General features: G+C 48.8%; 1 protein-coding gene across 1 annotated transcript in view; it reads right to left on the minus strand.

Moving 5' to 3' along the window:
- TTLL11 (tubulin tyrosine ligase like 11) overlaps nt 1-19,169 on the minus strand; it is a 190,068-nt gene that overhangs the window by 3,064 nt on the left and 167,835 nt on the right.

The raw sequence follows: 19,169 nt of genomic DNA on the forward strand, positions 1-19,169 counted from the left end.
ACTTCCCACCAGAGTTCCCATTCTGGAAACGAAACAGGGCTCAGTCACAGGCTCCCACCCACCACATGCCCAGCTGGGCATATACAACCATTGGCAGATTCGATCCTTAAGCAACCCTATGCAGTAGGTTTAATTAGCCCCATTTTACAGATGAGAAAACGGAGTCTCAGAGAGGTGGGGAGACCTGGGCCAAGTCCTCTGGGTAGGAAGTGGTGTTGGGATTTAAGCCTAGTCCAAAGCTGTAGCCCTCTGCACCACCAAAAAATGTTCCTGTTAAAAGCCAGGCCCTGACTTTGATTCCACCGGATGGGAGACAGTTACTCAGGTCAGCCCAATCAGATGGCAATGTTTCACATCTGGATAGAGGTGCTGGCTTTGTGGGTATATTTGTCGAAAGTCATCAACTTGGACCTTAACATGTGTGCATTTGGCTGTCTGTAAATTTTACCTCAAAAAGTAAAATATAACTGACCCCTTCTCTCTACCCAAAACTATATTCTGCATCATATTAATAGTAGTCCCCTCTGTGCTCCTGGAATGTCCTTTCTTACTTCTTGGGATCTGAGCTCAAAATCACTTGCTCAGAGACCTTCCCTGGCTCCCAGCTTAGACCCAGCCCACACAGCTGCCTGCACTTCCCTTTGGAGCGTATACCACGGCTTGGTCAGTGCTCGTCTGTGTGGCTCTTTGGCACTGTCTTCCTTGCTGGCTTGTGAGCCCAAGCTCACCATTGCACCTCTAGTCCCAGGCACCCAAAGGTGCTCCATATCGTCATGCTGAATGAATGAACGAGTTCGTTCTAGGCACTTTACAGACATTATCACTAATCTTTACAATGCCTTTTCGAGGTCAGTATTATGCTCCCCTTTACAGACGAGGAAACTGACTCAGGAAGGTTGAGTAACTTCCTTAAGGTCACATAGCACAGAACAGTGGCCTGGAAATTCAAACTCTGACTCCCAATTCGTTTAAATAAGTTGTGCTGCATGCAGGGTTCTGAGTCTTCCCAATGTCCAAGTGAAAATGAACCCATGACCCAAATTCATGGGATTCCCTGGGCTCCTTGGGGAAGGTGACACGAGGCTGGACCGAATCTGATCTGAGGTGGTGCCCAAGACCCTGCAGTGTTTGAGATGAGGCTGGCGCTGCCTCTGCTTGGCCCACACCTTCCCAGCGGCCTTGCTTCTGGCTCAGAGGCTTTATTCACCCGCTTCTGCCACCACAGGTGGAGCCAGGTCACAGGTGGAGTTTGTAAATACTGGGTTCCATGTGGACCCTGGGGTCTGAGAGCTCTTTTCGCCTCGGGAACCTGCGCTGAGCAGAGTTGTTCTGTCTGTTTCCGAGTCCACAAGGCTCCTCTGCTCGGCTTCTTTCGACTCCCGATGCGCTGCAAGCCCCCTGCTCTGCTTGGCCCTGACAGGAGGAGTGACAATGAGAACAATAACCCGGTGTAAAAGCCTGTAATGTACACAGAGGGCTGGTGGGACAGAGGCAGGGAATCAAGAGGCAGGCGCTTCCTAATCACCGAGTCTGGGGCCAGGGCTCTCCTAGGATGTGTGTGCCTGCCTGAGCGTGTGTGTCACTGTAGGCGGGAGAGTCAGGCGCATGCAGAGTGGAAGAGGTCGGGTTCAGAGCCAGAGAAGCCCAGTGCTGCCCCAGCCCCCAACTTTCCTGCTTGTGGTCTAAACAGCACTACCCAAAGTGTGGTTGGTCTGCAGCCTGGTGCCACGCCCAGGAACTGCGAGTCCAGGCCCTGACAAGATAAGGAGCTCGGGCCAGAATGTAAATCCCCCTTCTCATCCATCACCTTGTTAAGTTCAGCTGGCAGCATCTTGAGGCAAGTTCCCCAACAAAGGCAGCAGCACATGTCTGCACGCTGGCTCAGCCTGTGGTTCGGGGCTGTGAGCAGCAGTTCGTGGACAGCGCCTGTGAGCAGCCTGGGTCCACACAGCCCTCCCCGGCTTCAGCATGCATGCCGGGCGCCACAATCCTGTCAGACGCAGATCTGAGGTGGTGCCCGAGACTCTGCATTCCTGACAAGCGCCCATGATGCCCGGCTGCTGGCCCTCGGAGCACGCTCTGAGCAGCAAGGGCTGAGCGCCTGCTACTCAGCAAATATTTGTTTCCTCCCCTTAATTGAAGGCAGACAGTGATTAGAGCTATAATGCACAGAAAAAATACACCGAGGACCTTTCCCGGGGAAAAATGCATGGCTAAATGATTTGGAAGAAATTTTAAAACGAGAAGTAGGATTTAATGTTATCCTAGGTTTGCTTGTCTCTATTTTCTGATTTTCTGTAGTAAACACATATGCAATTCTAAAATATGCCATGGAAAACTCTAGAGGTTGGAAAGAGGGGGTGCAAGGGCCGCTGCTTTTAATTATGAGCCCTTTGCTACTATTTAAATTAGAAGTTATGCACTTATATTACTTTGAAAAAAATACAATGTAAGCTTTCTGCATGTATGTCCTACTTTGACATCTATTAACTAATACATATGTGGAAAACAGACGAGGAAGTAAAGGGGAATGGGACATTACTGAAGTCAGAGGTCAGGTGCCGGCAGAGTTCGGTTCTGGTGGGGTCTCTTCCTGGCCTGCAGTCGGCTGCCTCTCACTGTGTCCTCAATGGCAGAGAGTGAGCCAGCTCTCTGGTCTCTCTTCTTATATGGACACAGTCCCATCAGATCAGAGCCCCGGCCTTATGGCCTCATTTCACCTTCATTACTTCCTTAGAGGCCTGTCTCCAAATACAGTCACACTGGGGTTAGGGTTTCAACATATGGACTTGGCAGGGACACAGTCAAGCCCACAGCACCCCAGCATGCCCAGCTCTGTTGAGGTGCAACCCAGCACTTGGGGACACTCTCCTACCACTAGCCAAGTCTCTAAAATGACCTGAGCCATTCAGCAGAAATATATATAAGTAATCCTACCCTCTTCCCGGCTCCCCTCTCCCCCTGAAGACCCCTCGAAGCTCTGATCAGAGTTGGAAGCAGGTCTTTGGTAACATTGCTTTAGTGACCCATTACAGTAAAAGTAATGAAAGGAAACAATAATAGTGAATATTTATTGAGCCCTCATTAAGTGCACGGCCCTGGGCTAAATGTGGTTATTTAACTTAATTCCACAGAAACCTTATGAAGCAGGTAGGTGCAAGCATCAAACTCAAACCCGTTTCACATTAGAGGTTCGTCAAAGTCACACATAGCTGATAGGCGGCAGACCCCAAGGACCACTATCTTGACCTCTTTACTCCACGGCTGCGAGGAGTGTTAATTCCAGTTGCGGAGAAGAAAGAGATACCCTCCTTGCAGCGCGAGGGATGGCCTCCTCTGTGGGCTGCCAGCAGCAAGGCGCAGCCAGGTCTGCCAGGCTCTGCACAGGCTGTCCCCACCTGCCTCCCACGCCCCAAGATAAGCTGCTGAGTATTTTTTTGAAACTCCATTTGGGCTGACGGATGTCGCTGGAGAAAGCGGCCTTTGAAACGTTCCAGTTGTAGCCGTACGCACGTCTCTCACCTGAGACGGCCACTTGGATATTGGGATGCGGCCCCTGACAGAAGATGGCCTCATTCTGTCAATCCGGAGGGGGAGGGCGGGCCACAGGCTCCCCTGGCTCTAGTCCTCCCCTCTCCACTCCCAGGGAGTGGTCCGCACCCGGCTTAGTGACAGCCCTGGTGGCTGCTCTCTGATAATCCCATCGTCTATTTTGGAGTTTAAGGATGGAAACAAGAATAATACCTACAAGTGCACAGCCCTTGCCAATTTATAAAGAATATCCGTTTCCTTATCTGGCCCTCAGAGCAATGCTTGGAAGACGATGTTACTGCAAGTGCTCCCCATTTACAGTTGAGGAACACAGACCCAGACAGGCAAGCGGCTTGTCACGGCCCCCAAAGTGGGCGAGGCAGCACTTACACCCACATCCATCTGACTCCCAGGCCCAGCCATTTGCCTACATCTGACATCCATGAATTATCATATAGTTCACAGGGCACATTTGCATATGTGAGATAATTAAATCATTGTCGGCTGCCGGAGACACTACCCCATACTGGCTAGGAGAGGTTTCTTTTCCTCTCGAACACACGGAGCTCCTTGCTAGGGCTTCTGTTTCACGGCGCTGGTGTGCTGGGCTAGGGCAGCTCTTTCCAGTCTCTTCTCTCTCCCAGCCTTAAATCTCTTTCCCGTTCCTCACCCAGAATAGACGTTTCTGTCTCACAGTGCGAGCCTAAATGTGTAAATACACAGCCTTCCGTTTGGAAGCGTCGGTAGGAAATAAAGCTGAGCGATCTTGACTAGAATTAGCTCAGTGATTCCTCTCTATGCGGTGGAATGTTCCCCACAAGAGCGATCTGCGAAGGCTGCGTGACTCCGGGTGGTTAATCACCAGCCTCCCAGTCCGCTCGCCACTCCTGGGCACCCCCAGCCTGGCACCTGGGCGGCTGCGGGGGTGTCTTGAGGAACTGCATGGGGACAGCAAACCTGGGCATACCCTGGGAGGCGGCATTCAGGTCTGTGGAACAGTGACTGGCAATCTGACGGGCTGGGCTGGATCCCAACTCTGCTACTTACTAGCTGTCTAGTCTCTAGCGAGTCCTTTCACCTCTCAAGGTCTCTGTTTCTTTGTCTGTAAAGTGGGGACTGTACTGCCTGCCCCTTTTACAAGGCACTGCCCAGAATAGCCCAATACACGCTTCAAAATAGCAGTGGCACCACCGCCCGTCGCCCCCACTCTGATGCTGCACCCTCCCCTCACAGCGACTGCCCGCAGTGCTCTCAGGACACTAGTTTACCCTTCGATGCAGGGAGCTGGCTGCTTGTCTCCACACGTGACTGTGGCGAAGCCAGGGGGCCTTTGCCTCCCTCTCCAGCTCTCACAGAGCGGGCTCTCAGCAAGTGTCCGCAGGATGAATGGCCCACGGACTGGGCCAGAGGAGGAAACCCTGCCGGGAGGTCAGATCTTTGCGCCTGTGCACTGCGTGGCTGCGAGCAGTTCCCGCCAGCTCCTGGCCTCACTTCTCCCCTCTAAAATGAGCGGCAGCTTGGGCGATTCCTCTGGATTCCAGAAGCACTGGGAGTGAGGGCAGCTACTGAATGTTTTAAAAATGGTAACTAAAATCACACACCACATTGACGAGGACGCTCTGCCCGCCAGGACCCTCACGGTGCATGTTCCCTGTGCGTGCTCATTTCATCTCACGGCAACCTGAGCAGCCCAGCCACTCGCCCAAGGTCACACTGTTGGAGAGTGGTGGGGCTGGGACGCCATCACTGCTCCACATGGCCTCTCCCCACACCAGGCGGGAACCTCCTAACAGCCTATCTTCCAAGAGAAGAAAGGGAGAGCTTGGCACAGAAGTCCCATTCTCACAGTCACAGTGTTTGAGCGGCACCTTTGTCCTTGGCTAGATGGAAAAATTAATAAGGGTCAGGAAGGAACCATAAGCAGACTTTGCAGAAAACCATTACCACCCCCCCTCCCCCCCAGAGGCCTGCAGCACCAATAACAAACATAATCGAAGACAAAGGCAGCTGCTCCATCATTTCATTGACCACAGGTCACACCATTGTACCAGACTGCCCCAGAGGCCCAGTCCCATCCAGAGTCACCCCTGGTTCCAGACGGCATGGACACAAGTCCCTAAGTCGTGATCTGGGAAGACAGTCTCAGGACTGGTCACCACTTCCTGCAACTTCTTCGTGCTATTCCAGGCGCTTCTTGTGGGTGGGATTAATGGCTCCAACGGGACCTTCTGAGGCTCAACACTCACTCCTCAGCAAGTGGTCAAAATCTCTGGCTCGAAAAGAACTTTGAAGATCACGAAATCCAGACCTTACATGATAATAATAACACCAAAAATGACAAGAATGAGTAAGAGCAGCTGGCATACGGTGCATGCTTGCTACATACCAGGCACTGCAGCGAGCTCTTTGGGACCCTCTCCGGTAATCCCCAAAACGAAATCTGGGTGGTAGGTGCATTTATGATCCCCACCCCATTTCAGCCTTTGGTTGTTCACCTGTGTTTAATGACATATCGAAGCATTGCTTTTGTCTTGGCTGGCCCTGCAGGCTTTGGGGGTGCAGGGAGGTAGAGACATTCTCCCCGAGTCCCAGACTGGAGGTGGTGGTGGGATTTGAACCCAGGTCTGTGAGTCTGCCCTCACAGTGTCAGGTTTACTCAGAGAGGCAGGGAAGAAGCCGTAAATCATGAGTTGGCAAAACTGACTCTAGCACTTTGTCTAGCTTCCCGTAGTTCCCCTGTGAGATTTGCAGCCACGGTTGCCCTCCCTGACACTGCAAACAACGGTCATCTAGCCCACACGTAGCCATCTCCGGTGTGGGGTGCCCAGCACGTCCCCAGGAGGCCCCTTCTCGCTGTGTGCGCTCTACCTCGGAGCTGACATGTGCAAAGCCTCCCCACTGGGCTGCTTTCCCATAGAGCAGATCTCACCCTTCCCCACAATGGCCTGGCTCTGGAGGATTTGTAAGGCAGCAGCCCGGGGATTAATACCACCTGACCTCCTGTCAGGTGGATGTGGGGGTGGGGGTAGGGGGATGCAAGCCCTTGTGTGGAAGGGAAGGGGACACAGGAACGAGAGAGAGGGCTGTGGAACTGGGGAGCAGAGTGTTAGAATGCAAAGGAGAAGCCTGGAATTTTGTGGGAGAGGCAGGCAAGCATACAGAGCCCTAAGGAAGGAGAGGTAGGCAATCTGGAGTCAGTGCCTGCTGCCCCATCTCCTCAGTCTCTTCCCTTCACCTGGATCGTGCCCATCAGCCATCAGATACACCCTGGGTCCTGCATTGTTGAAGCAGCGGCCTTGACAGGGAATCTCACTGGGCATTTGATCACTGCTCCCTGATCAGCCAAATTTCCCAGAAAGATGCTGGCACACAGCTGTCTCCACAGCCTTCCTCCTCTCATTGCGGGGGGGGGGGGGGGGGGGCAATTATGGGGGGGATTTGAGACCCCTCCACCAACTGCTTTTGCCAAAAGACTGGGACCTGTCCCTTCCCTTCCTCTTAGCTCGCTCTCTCTGCAGCATTTATTAATGTCTGTGGACACCTCCCTTCTTGAAAAATTCTCTTCTCGCTCTCTGACACCCCACTGGCCTGCTTTTCCTTGTATCTTCCTGGGAACTCTGGCTCAGGCTCACCTGTCCTCTGCTGGCTTCTCTGCTTCACCTGGCCCAGGCCCAGCTTCTCTTCTCTCTTCCTGTCCTTCATTCCCTAGGCTTTAAATAGCCATGCCTCCAGTCCTTATTTCCAGGCCAGACTGCTCCTCCTCCCACCCCCCAACTGGGATATCTCATTAGCATCTCAAAAAGGCCCTTAGAAATAGATTTCGTGGTCTTCCCTTCCCAATCCTACTTTTTCTTAAATCCTACCCATTTCAATAAATAAAATCCTTGCTTAAGCCAGAAATCCAAGAACCATTGTTGAAACTCCTCCCCCAACATCCAGAGTACTTCACACCCTTGCTCTTCATCTCCGCCATCACCATCACCACCACACCCACCCACCCACAGTGGGAGAGGCCATCCTGCCCCTGGGCTTCCTCGCAGCTTCCTCACTGGTGTCCGTGCTCCCACCCTGCCCCCTTCCTACCAGCATCCAGAGCACCTTTTAGAAGCAGGAACCAAGCCAGGGATTCTCCTGCTTTAAGCTGCCCCACAACATTTGGAACACAATCCATATTCCTTAGCCTGCTCTGAGCCTGCTTCTGCAGCGCCCCAAACCCAGTGCACCCCCTTTTCCTGGGTGCCCCCCTATGTTTAATGTCTGTGCCCCCTCCCGCTGCTGTCTTTCATTTCCTAGAAGCTGCCTTACACTTTCCCAGCGGAGGCTCTGGTCAGGGGCCGGCCCTCTGCCAGACACCCTTTCCCTGGTCTCCACCTGGTTTGCACATAGATCTCAGCTCCCTGACCCACCTCCTAATATAAATCAGGCCTTCTCTGCTATTCTCCTTAAAAACAGAGTTATTTTATTTCATAGAATTCATTACATGTGCTTCTGTGTTTAATGTCTGTCCGTCTCTGCTCCTAGATGTCAGGGGCCTGGGGCCTGGGTACTGGTCACTGCACATCCCATCACTATAGTGCCTGCCATGTGGTCAGCTGACTAACTGATGTCAGCTGACTGAATGAAACTGAACTGTGTAGCGCATGGCACGAGGTAGGTGTTTGACGAATGTCAATTCTCTCCTCCCTTCCCTGCTTGGGTCACTGACAGATTTTGTGAGCAAGCCTTCAGCATCCATTTAGGATGGGACCCAGGCTTTGTATCACAGAGGCCTAAGGTCAGACCCAGATCTGCTAGGGGACCTTGGCTCATTTGGGGAGCCTCAGCTCTTACCTACCCTGCCTGGCTCTTGCTAAGAGGGGGAAGGTGAGGGAGGTTTCAGTGAGAAAACATAGAGGGAAGGGACCCCACCTGGTGTCCAGCCCATGGAAGATGCCCTGTAAATGTGACCTTTCTTCACTGTCTTTCAGCCATCAGAGCGGCTGGGCCTGGAAGAGAAACGTCTGCTGCTGGGGACAGAGACTCAGAATCTCCATCCACTGCAGCTGTTCTTCGTTTCCCAAATAGTCCAGCTGGGGCAGTTAGACCACCTTCTCACCCGGCAAAGGCAGCGCTGCCTTGCTCCCTCTGCCTGCCCCAGTGCACTGGCTGGGCCCTCTGGAATTCACAGGAGACCAGTCAGGAGCCCTGGAGGTGGACTGAGCCCCGTCCTCAGGAGAGACCCCTTCGAGGAGCTCTGAGGAACCAGCCTGTCACTTGGAGAGGTGAGGGGAGGCAGATCAGTGTCAAAAATAAGACAGAGAGGTGGGTTTCAACTTGACTCACATTAAGAATGTCACTTTAGAGTACAAATGAGAGAAGAGAAATGCGCTTTTATGCGGGAGTTTATTTTTGTCACTTTGTCAGTGAGAAATTGCAGCCCTGAGGGCATTGGAGCTGCACAGAATTACCCAAAACATTAACATGCAAATTGCCTTCTTTAGCGAAGGTAATTTTATTAGTGCAGGAAAACGTTTCTCCCCCTGTACTCACTTCAGGAGCAGGGCTGTCTGGGGCGAGGGGACCACTGCAAATGGAGAGTTACGGAGAGTCCTGAACTTGGTTAGGATTCTATTACCTCCTCTTGGGACCACGCGAGGAACATACTACAGTGCCACTGCTGGTTACCAGGGGTGCACCGAGTGTAGTGGGCAAGTGACTTGTTCAAGATCATACAGCATCAATGGCCGAAGAAGGGATAGAGTTGAGGTCGTGTGCCTGTGTCTCAGTTAACCAGGTGAGCAACAGGGAACCCTTAGGATCCAGGAAATAGCTACTCTGAGAATAAAGGACCCAATGAGATGCCATCCATCCATCTACTCATCCACTTACTCACTCACTCACTCACTCACCCACTCATGCATTCCTTCAATAAAGCTTTCATGGTGCTAGGTAGGCCCTAGGCCTCAGACATGAATCAGGCACGAGCATCACTAGCTCAGCAGACCTTGAGGGCAGGTGCAAAGGGGATTCGGACTTCTGCAAACACCTGTGACCCAGCAAGGTAAGATCTATTCCGGGGGCCAGGAACCCAGAAGAGGGCAGGACTGAGCAGAAGGAGGGAGAGGGGCCTGGAAGCTTCACAAAAGTCTCACATGTGGACACTGTCCAGGCCATCAAGATAGGGAATGGCATTGCAGGCAGGGCGATGTGCCTGACCAGAGGCACAGACGGAAGCGTGTTGGCCTGGCCAGAGCGGCCTGTGGCTGCTGCACAGGGTGTGTGGGAGGAGAGTGGGGCGAGGCTGGGGACTGGGGTGGCAGAGGGTGAACAGGAGGCTGGCCAGGCTAGTCTCAAGGCTGAAGAACTCTGATTTTATTCTGTAGGGCCTGTTCAGAACAGAACCATGTTCCCTTGAGACTTCAGGAGGGAGGGAGTGTCCCAGGCCCCGGAGTGCCAAAGCGACAGAAGGTTGTATGAGGCTGCTCTTATATAAGCTTGCTCCTCCCTTCACAGAAGCAATCTGTGGGGAAGTGTGGGCAGAGATACCCACCTGCTACCGAGAAAAAAGCACCTCAGTCACGTAAGGTCTCATGAACAATCCAGGTGTGCTCCCTTTCCCAGCAGGCTGCCATGAGCCGGACGGCAGCTGCATCTTATGACTGTGGTGGGACACAGGGAACCGCTCCCACAGCTCTGGGGGCTGCCTTTTAGGGAAGCAAAGGGAAACTGAGGCCATTTCAAGCACACATGGAGCTGTTGTGGTATACTCAAGGGGTGTACTCTATCTCAGGGTTTCTCGACCTCAACCCCTTTCAGATTTGAGGCCAGAGGACTCTTTATTGTGGGGTTTGCCCTGTACATTACATGATGTTTTGCAGCATCCCTGGCCTCTACTCACTAGATCCCAGTAGCAACCTCCTTCCCCAGTTGTGACAACCAAAAATGTCTCTAGACATGGCCAAATGTCCCATAGGGAAGGGGCAAAATTGCCCCCAGTTGAGAACCACTGGTTTATCTAGACCCCAGGGAATACATGGAGGTCAAGGACACCCAGCCATGGAACTCTCCTAAGTCCTCCAGTGGGATGCTGGGCACCCCAAGGGCATGACCTACTTTCTCTCCTCTCCATGGGATGAAGGATGAGCAGAGTGTAGTTTTCATCACAAACTTGTATACTGACTATCTAAAAAAGAAATGTGTGATTTACTTCTTAGAAAGATCTAGGAAACAGAGCAGGGAGGGAAGGTAGAAAGCCAATGAACAGCAGGTGGTTCTCCCATTAACTCGCCAGGGTCTCAGAGTCCCTCATCTGTGAAGTATGGGCATTGGAATAAATGATCTCTAAGGCCTTTCTGGTTTTAAATACTACAATTCTATGGCAGTAAGATGAACACACATTGGAGAATGCTACCAGTGAGTACTGGAGTTGGCCCCATGAGAGAGATGGTGAACTATGGGCTGGGTAAGGCTCTGTCTTGGCTAAATTGACCATCTACTTGACTAGAGACAGCGACCTGATCAGATAGCTCATGAGGTTCTCTCTTCATTCTCAGGTTTAATGACTAAACCCAGATTTCACCAGAAATTCCATGGAAAATCTCTGAAAGGGTTTGTATGATGAACACTTCTGGAATGCCTGTGATTTGCGCAGCTTTTCACAGGCCATTAGAATTTAAAGACAAAGAATTGTGGTTCAGAAACATTTCTGAAAGTCACAGTCCAGGAAGGATCTGTGATTTAATTACAAGGTTATAGAGTGTTTTCTCTCTGCAGTGCTCTACCACCACATCACCAGGGCTCCAATATAACAACAGTGGATTACAATTGAGTGGGCTGCATGACAAAGACTCTATTTAAAAAGGAGTTTTTGGGAAACCCAAAGGCAAGAGGGAGAGAAAATAAACCAAGGAAACAAAAGCCTCTGGCATCCACAGCTGCAGCAAACATTGAGTTCAGCCCAGCTTCCAGCCAGGTTAACATAAAGCCTCACATTAAAAGCCTGATTGCCTTAGTTTCTAGTTAGTACCAGATATATCAAGTCCAGCTTTCAACAAAAAGTTACAAGGCCTGCTAAAAGGCAAGAATAAGCATGGTCTGAAGAGACACAGTGAACATCAGAACTGGACTCACATATGATATAGAGGTTGGAATATTATCTGATGGGGAATTAAAAATAAAGATAATTAATATGTTAAGGACTCTAATGGAGAAAATAGGCAATGTTCAAGAACATATGGGGAATGTAGGTAAGAGATGGAAACACTAAGGAAGAATCAAAAGCAAATGCTAGAAATAAAAACACCATAAAAGAAATGAAGAATGCCCACAATGGACTTCCAGTAGACTGGACATGGCCAGAGAAAGAATCAGTCAGGCTGGAGATATGCCAATGGAAACATCACACACTGAACTGCAAAGAGAAAAAAGAATGCACAAAAGGAGAATGTCCAGGAACAGTGGGACAATGACAAAAGGTGTAATATACGTGTAATGGGAATACCAGAAAGAGAAGAAAGGAGAAAGATTATATAAAGTAATAATGGCTGAGAAGTTTCCAAAATTAATGACAGACCCCAGAAAAGGAATAAATGAAGGCAAAATAAAATCTTTTAATTTTTCTTATTCTTCATTGATCTAATAGTTTACTGTTCAAAGTAATAATAGCAACAATGTATTGGGTGATAATATTTTAGGAATAAATGAAATGAATACTATCAACATTGTGAGGGCAGGAGGGAACAAATGGGAATAGTCTATCATAAGGCACCTGCACTGTCTGTGAAATGGCATAGTGTTATTTGAAAATGGACTTATTAGCTGAAAAAATGCATTGTAAATGCTAGGACAACAAGTGAATTTAAAAAAAAAGAAATATAATTGATATGTTAAAAAAGAAAAAAATGGAATAATATAAAATGCTCAATTAAAACTAGAGATGACAGAAAAGAAGGGAAGATTGAAAAAAAAAGCAATGAACAAATGCAACAAGTAGAGAGCAGTTGTAAACATGGTAGCTGTTGACCCAACTATATCAATAATTACTTTAAATCGAATGCTTTAAATATATCAATTAAAAGACAAAAATTATTTTTTAATTGGGGTGGGTAAAAAACAAAACAAAACTCAACTACAAGTGGCTTATAAGAAACCTACCTTAAACATAGACATAGATTAAAAAGTAAAGAAATGGAGAAAGACAGATCATGCTAACACCAGCCAAAAACAAAGTTGGAGTCGCTTTATTCATTTCAAAGCGGACTGCAGAACAAGGAAAATTATCTGGGATAAAGGTGGGCGTTACATAATAATCAAGGGTCAAAATACATATAAAATTGATAGAACTGCACGGAAAAGAGACAAATCCACTATCATAGCTAGAGATTTCAACACCCCTCCATCAGTAACTGACAGGTCCAGCAGGCAGAAAATCGGTAAGGAGAGAGTTGAACTGAATGGCACCATCAATCAACTGGATCTAATTGACATTTCCAAAACACTTCATCCAACTAGAGCAGAATACTCATGGAACATTCACAAGACACTACATTCTGGGCCATAAACAAATTTAATAGAATAAAAACCTCAAACTTTGTTCTCCTACCACAATGGAATTAAACTAGAGCTCAACAACAGAAAGTGAACGGGACAGTCCCAAAGTATTTGGAGATTAAATAGTACATGTCTAAACGATATATGCGTCAAAAATAAGTCTCAAGAGAAATCTTAAAATATTTTGAACTAAATAAATATAAAAATAGAACTTACTGAATTTTGTGGGATGCAGTGAAAGCAGTGCTTAGAGGGAAATTTATAGCATTGAATGCATATATTTTAGATATTTAAATCAATCATCTGAGCTTCCACCTTAGGAAACTAGAAAAAGAAGAGCAAATTAAATCCAGAGTAGGGAGAAGAAAAGAAATAATAAAAATTACAGTATAAATCAATGACATTAAAAACAGGAACTCGGCCGAAACCGGTTTGGCTCAGTGGATAGAGCGTCGGCCTGCAGACTGAAAGGTCCCGGGTTCGATTCCGGTCAAGGGCATGTACTTGGGTTGCGGGCACATCCCCAGTAGAAGATGTGCAAGAGGCAGCTGATCGATGTTTCTCTCTCATCGATGTTTCTAACTCTCTATCTCTCTCCCTTCCTCTCTGTAAAAAATCAATAAAAATATATTTTTTTTAAAAAAAACCAAAAAAACAAAAAACAGGAACTCAATAGAGAAAATGAATTAACATAAAAGGTGCATCTCTGAAAAGATCAATAAAATTGATAACCTGTAGTCAGGCAACCCAAGAAATAAAAAAAGATGATTTACTAGACTATTAATTAGTAATTTAAAATTACTAACATCAGAAATGAGAGCATCACTCCTGATCCTGTGAACATTAAAAATAAAAGAATATTATGAATAACACTATGCCCACAAATTTGGTAACTTAAGATGCAATGGTCCAATTTTTTGAGAGATGCAATTTACTAAAACTCACACAAGGAGAAACAGATAATCTGAATAGGCTTATGTATCCATTAAAGAAATTTAATGAACAATTAATAACTTTCCAAAAAAGAAAGCAGTAGGCCCTGATGGCTTCACTGATAAATTCTACCCAATATTTAAGAAAGAAACAGTACAAATTCTCTGCAAACTCTTACAGAGTACAGAAGCAGAGGGAAACACATCCTAATTCATTTCATGAGGCCAGCATACGCTAATATCAGAACCAGATAATGGCATTTCCAGAAAGGAAAACTACAGATCAATATCTCTTATAAACACAAGCAAAAACCCTCAACAAAATGTTAGCAAATTGAACCCAACAATGTATAAAAAGAATTCTATACCATGACCAGTGGGGTTTGTTCTAGGCATGCAAGGCTGCCTGAACATTCAAAAGTCAAATGATGTAATCTTTCACAACAACAGGCTGAAGAAGAAAAGTCATAGGCCCACAATGATGGATGCAGGAAAAGCATTTGACAAAATCCAACACCCAACCATGATTTTAAAGCAGCAACCAGCCAAACAAACAAACAACAAAAATACCTCTCAGCAAACTAGGAATGGGGGGAACTCCTCCACTTGATAAAGCATATCTACAACACACTACACACTTGTTAGATTGGCCAAATCAAAAAACCTGACAATACCACGTGCTGACAGGACGTGGCACAACAGGAACTCCCAATAATTCCTGGTGGGAATGTGAAATGGTAAGGCCACTTAAAGACTGGCAATTTCTTAAAAGCTAAACATGGTTTTAACATACAATCCAGCAATCATGTTTCTAGGTATTTGCCCACAGTTGTTTAAAATTTATGTTCACTCAGATCCGGCAAACGAATGTTTACAGTAGCTTTTTTCATAATCACCAAAAATCAGAAGCAACCAGATGTCCTTCAGTAGGTGAATGGATTAAAAAACTGTAGTGCATCCATCCCAGGGACTATGGTTCAGAAATACCACACACAACTCTGCCCAACGCTTAGGGATGCCCCAATCACCGACTGGGCTCTTGGGCCTGGGACATTTTTGGATTGACATGGTCCTTCCACGTCAGGAGCTTGTGACTACTGTCACTTCCCCAGGCAGCATAGCATGGAGGTTCCGGACCCAGTGCCTGCTCTGCCCCCAAGCACCTCTTTACCCCCCTGAGCCTTGGTTTCCTCCTCCCTAAATGGAGTTCTGTGGATAAGACTGAGCCCACAGGAGTATGAACAAATGGACTGGAAAACTGTTTTGTAATCTGTAAACCATACGCATGTGCCAGGAACAACGATGGTGGTTCAAACAAAGAGAAAAGGAGCTCCCGTTTCCTTCCTTCCTTACTAAATCTTTACAACAAGGCAAAGTGGATGTCACCCGTTCTGTTTTAAGAGAAACTGCAGCTCCCAGAGCTGAAGTGCCCCTCCTTGGGGCTCCCAGAGAGAGATGCGGGGTATTGAACAGCCCATCTGACTCTGTTGCTCATGCTTTCCCCACAACACTCCATATTGCCGCTGCTATTCCTGCAAGATCTGGAAAGGGTAAGCAGCAAGTCTGAGAAAAGGGGACTGCTGCATAAAAAGCCATTCCTGTTTTCTTTCTCTCTTTTTCGGGTCCTGAGGCCAGACAGTGGGCGGGGCTCCTGGTCCCTGCGTCCTGGAGGTGAGGAGAGGATGATGAAGAGCAGGCGCTGGCCTGCCCAAGGGGCTGTGGTGTGAACACAGGGCTCCTGGCGGTCCTCACCAAGGGAAGCGGAATTACAGAAAGCGCAGCCTGCCGCTAACGGCTGAAGAGAAGTGTCTGTGCGAGGGAGAGGGAGCTGGCGTTTCTCTTGGCTCACTTGCTTTTATTAAAATAGTTCTGACACCGACTATTTGGTAAGCGTGTAGGGCGCACATCCAGAGAGGCCCATCTGACTCCGAGATGATTTCAAGGCCGAAGAATGTCACTTGTTCCAGACACGTCGTGTGAGGCGCTGCGTGCAACCTGCCTAGTTATCCTTGGGCCCCGAATTTCAGAGGGAGGGGGGCATCCATGTGTGTGCATAAGCACCGCTGTGCTAAACATTCCAAGTAAAAACACTTTCAAATATTTCAGTACCTCGTTAACCAAATACATTTCAGTGGGGCTCATTCCAGCTAATGAAAATATAGGAGGCAGGCGATCTGAAGTCCAGTGAGGAAATTTGTGGAGAAATAATAACACGACTCAGACACCCACAAGATCAGCTCATTGTCGGGGTCTAACGCCTCCTCTACTGGACTTGGGTTTGTTGTGTACCTACTGTGTGCCAGGCACAGCGTCAGGCTTAAGGCAGGAATAGTTTTTCTTCATGGAGGTTAGTCCAGCTTAAGGGGCAGATACACACTCTGATTCCAGGGTTGAATTAGTGTCGTGATCTGTGTGGTCAAGGAGCAGGGCTGGATGCTGTTGGAGCCATGGGAAGGGGGACTGGCCCAGCTGGAGGGCTGAGGAAGGCTCCTTGAGGCGACAGTGTGCAAGGGGAGGGGTTTCCTGCACATCCAAGTGCCTGCAGTGGAGGACCTCCAAGGTGGCCGGCCACCTGGAGGGAGAGAGTGTGTGTGGGGCTACCGATGGCCTGTGAGTGGGAAGGCATCCAGTCAGTCAGGCGCCCACTCACTCACTGAGCTGGAGTCATGAGACCAGTGACTATAGGCAGCTGGTGGTCGGCTCTGAATTAAGAGGTGATGTAGAAGAGGGCTAGTGGCCGACATGGTCATCCCAGGGCAGCCAGCAAGTGCCCACCAGTGTGAGAGCAGACATATTGAGGAATGGTACAGACTGGTCTTCAGGGGCCATGGTAGGGCCAAAGAGAGAGAGACTGGTTCTGGCTGTTCAGGCCTGCAGCCCTGAGGCCTCCTCGCTGCATGTCCTGCTGCATCCCAGCCTTCCCGGGCCTCAGTCCCCACCACCCCCACTTGCCTGAGCTGCACCCAGGGGTTCCCGTCCTCAGCCACACAGTGCAGGTCAAAGAGGCAGGCAGGCAGTAGGCTGTTACAGCAACAGTCCAGCCAAGGCGGGAGGGCAGTCTTGGAGAGAGAGGCGAGGAGGGCCCAGCACTCTGTCAGGCACCAACGGATGTCTGTTGCCCCCTGTCTCATCCCTCTCCCAGGCTGTGAGCATCTCAAGGCAGGCACTTGCTCCTGTTTGCTCCCAACACCTGCAGGCGCCTGGCTTGAGTGGTGTCCAGGATTCACTTCCTGAGAGGGGTGCAGTGAGAGTGACAGGATAGCAACAGTAGCAGCCTCGCTTACTGAACGTTCCCTGCGGCAGACCCTGTTCTGGGTGCTTCCCGCACTTCATCCATGGCAATGATTTCATGATCAGCTCCACTTCACAGAGGGCGAGCACAAGGCCCAGAGGAAGGCACACAACTTGCAGAGGCTACACAGGGAGCAAGTCATGGAGCCCAGGGTCAAAGGCAGGTATGGCAGCTCCCAGAGCCCTGGGTTTTGGTTATATTGCCAAACAAGGCAGCCCCAGGAGGGAGGGCATGTAGCTCAGGCGTTCTTCAAGCAGTGGAAGACATGTTTCTTATTTGGTCAAAGAGTCTATCAGACATTAAACCATGTCACTCTTAGATTTCTCTCTGTGAACAAGGGATGTGTATATGTGCTCATGTGTGCTGTACACCCATACAGGTGTCCCTCACTCATGCTTGCATGGGTGGGGGGCGGGGGGACTCTCCAGTCTACTTTTTCTTGCTTTGTAATCTTGTTCCCTTGGTTACTTGGAGGGACCTTTAGCTTATATCTTAAAACAGCAAAACATCTGGTTGCAAAGTGGACACAGTTGTTAGGGGCCAGAAGCCCCGAGACACTGGTCCTGTGTTAGATGCCCAGGTGCTGGACTCACATGTCCCCTTTGCAAGTGAGATGTCTGTTTCTCAACGAGGACACCGCCGACCCCTCCTTTCATTGCCCAATCTGGATGCTGTCCTCGTCTCTCCACAGAGAAGTGAGAGGCCACTCGGAAGATTTGAGAGCAGAGTCTCAATGATGAGGAGCAGCTCGTGAGCACAATTTACATGAAGTAACTTCAACTTCACTGACAGACTCATTTCTTCATTTGATGCTGTGCAACCAGAGGCCACCACACCCCAGGTGTGCTGGTAGTGCCCTCAGCTGGATTCCTGTGTTCTGCTAGAAATTTTAAAATTGGAAATTGAAATCTTTAATTTTTTTAAATGACAATTACACTGGCCTGTTGGGGAGTGTGAGGTTGCGTATTACTGAATTCCATCAGCTCCTGAACAGTCACTGACAGTCTAACAGGGAGGAAGGCAGCCTGCTGAGGGACCATGAGCACCGGATGCAGGGGAGGGTCCCTTGGGAGGGAGCAGTGAGGAATGGGCTGGTGTCGTGAAGAGCCACCTATTATATGTGGGTTACTGTCAAGTCTTAGCTCTTGTTTTGGGTAGTGAGTTAGTGAATGCTTATGCCATTATTACAAGTAAGTTAACGAAATAAAAGTAGGCTATGCATGGACCAGGGTGGAAGTATCTCATGAACAAGGATTAGGATTAATCCAATCCTGTGCACCTGGCCCAATGAAACAAAGTCAATAGAAAACAAGCCTATTCAAAAGGATGGTCTGAGCTTTAGATTTCATAACATGCATGCTTTTTCTTACTAGTTGTTTCCCCCTCACTGCTCTTTTTACACACCCTTTTTCTTCTCCATTTCAAGGGTAGGTTCGTAAAGGTTCAGGAATTGGCTTAACCCCCTGAGTGGGCACCGAAGTCTCATCAGGGCAGAAGGAAGGTCTGCGCTGCCTTGTAGAAAGGGGACAGGGCATGAGCATTTGGACACAGCTGGTGTGGGTACTGGGTGATGATCTTATCCAAACTGGCTGGCGTTTTAGGCTGGACAGTGAGGACAAGAAAGGGAGACCCTGTCAAGCAGATCACTGCTACTCTAAACCATGGTCCTCACACTCACATCTCCCTGCTTTGGGGATGCGGGCATTTTTTGTTTTGACATTCATCTGCTCATCAGACATCCACTGCACACCGAGCGAGATCCTCTTGTGTGCTCTGGGCCATGTGCTAGGCCCTCAGGGATACAGGACACATAGTGAGTGCCTTTTCTGGGTCACACATCATGCTAAGTGCTTTATACGTGTTCTCTCTCTTAACCCTCACAGCAT

This window comes from Myotis myotis, unplaced genomic scaffold (genome assembly GCF_014108235.1).
Source record: "Myotis myotis isolate mMyoMyo1 unplaced genomic scaffold, mMyoMyo1.p scaffold_m19_p_12, whole genome shotgun sequence".
Taxonomy (NCBI): domain Eukaryota; kingdom Metazoa; phylum Chordata; class Mammalia; order Chiroptera; family Vespertilionidae; genus Myotis; species Myotis myotis.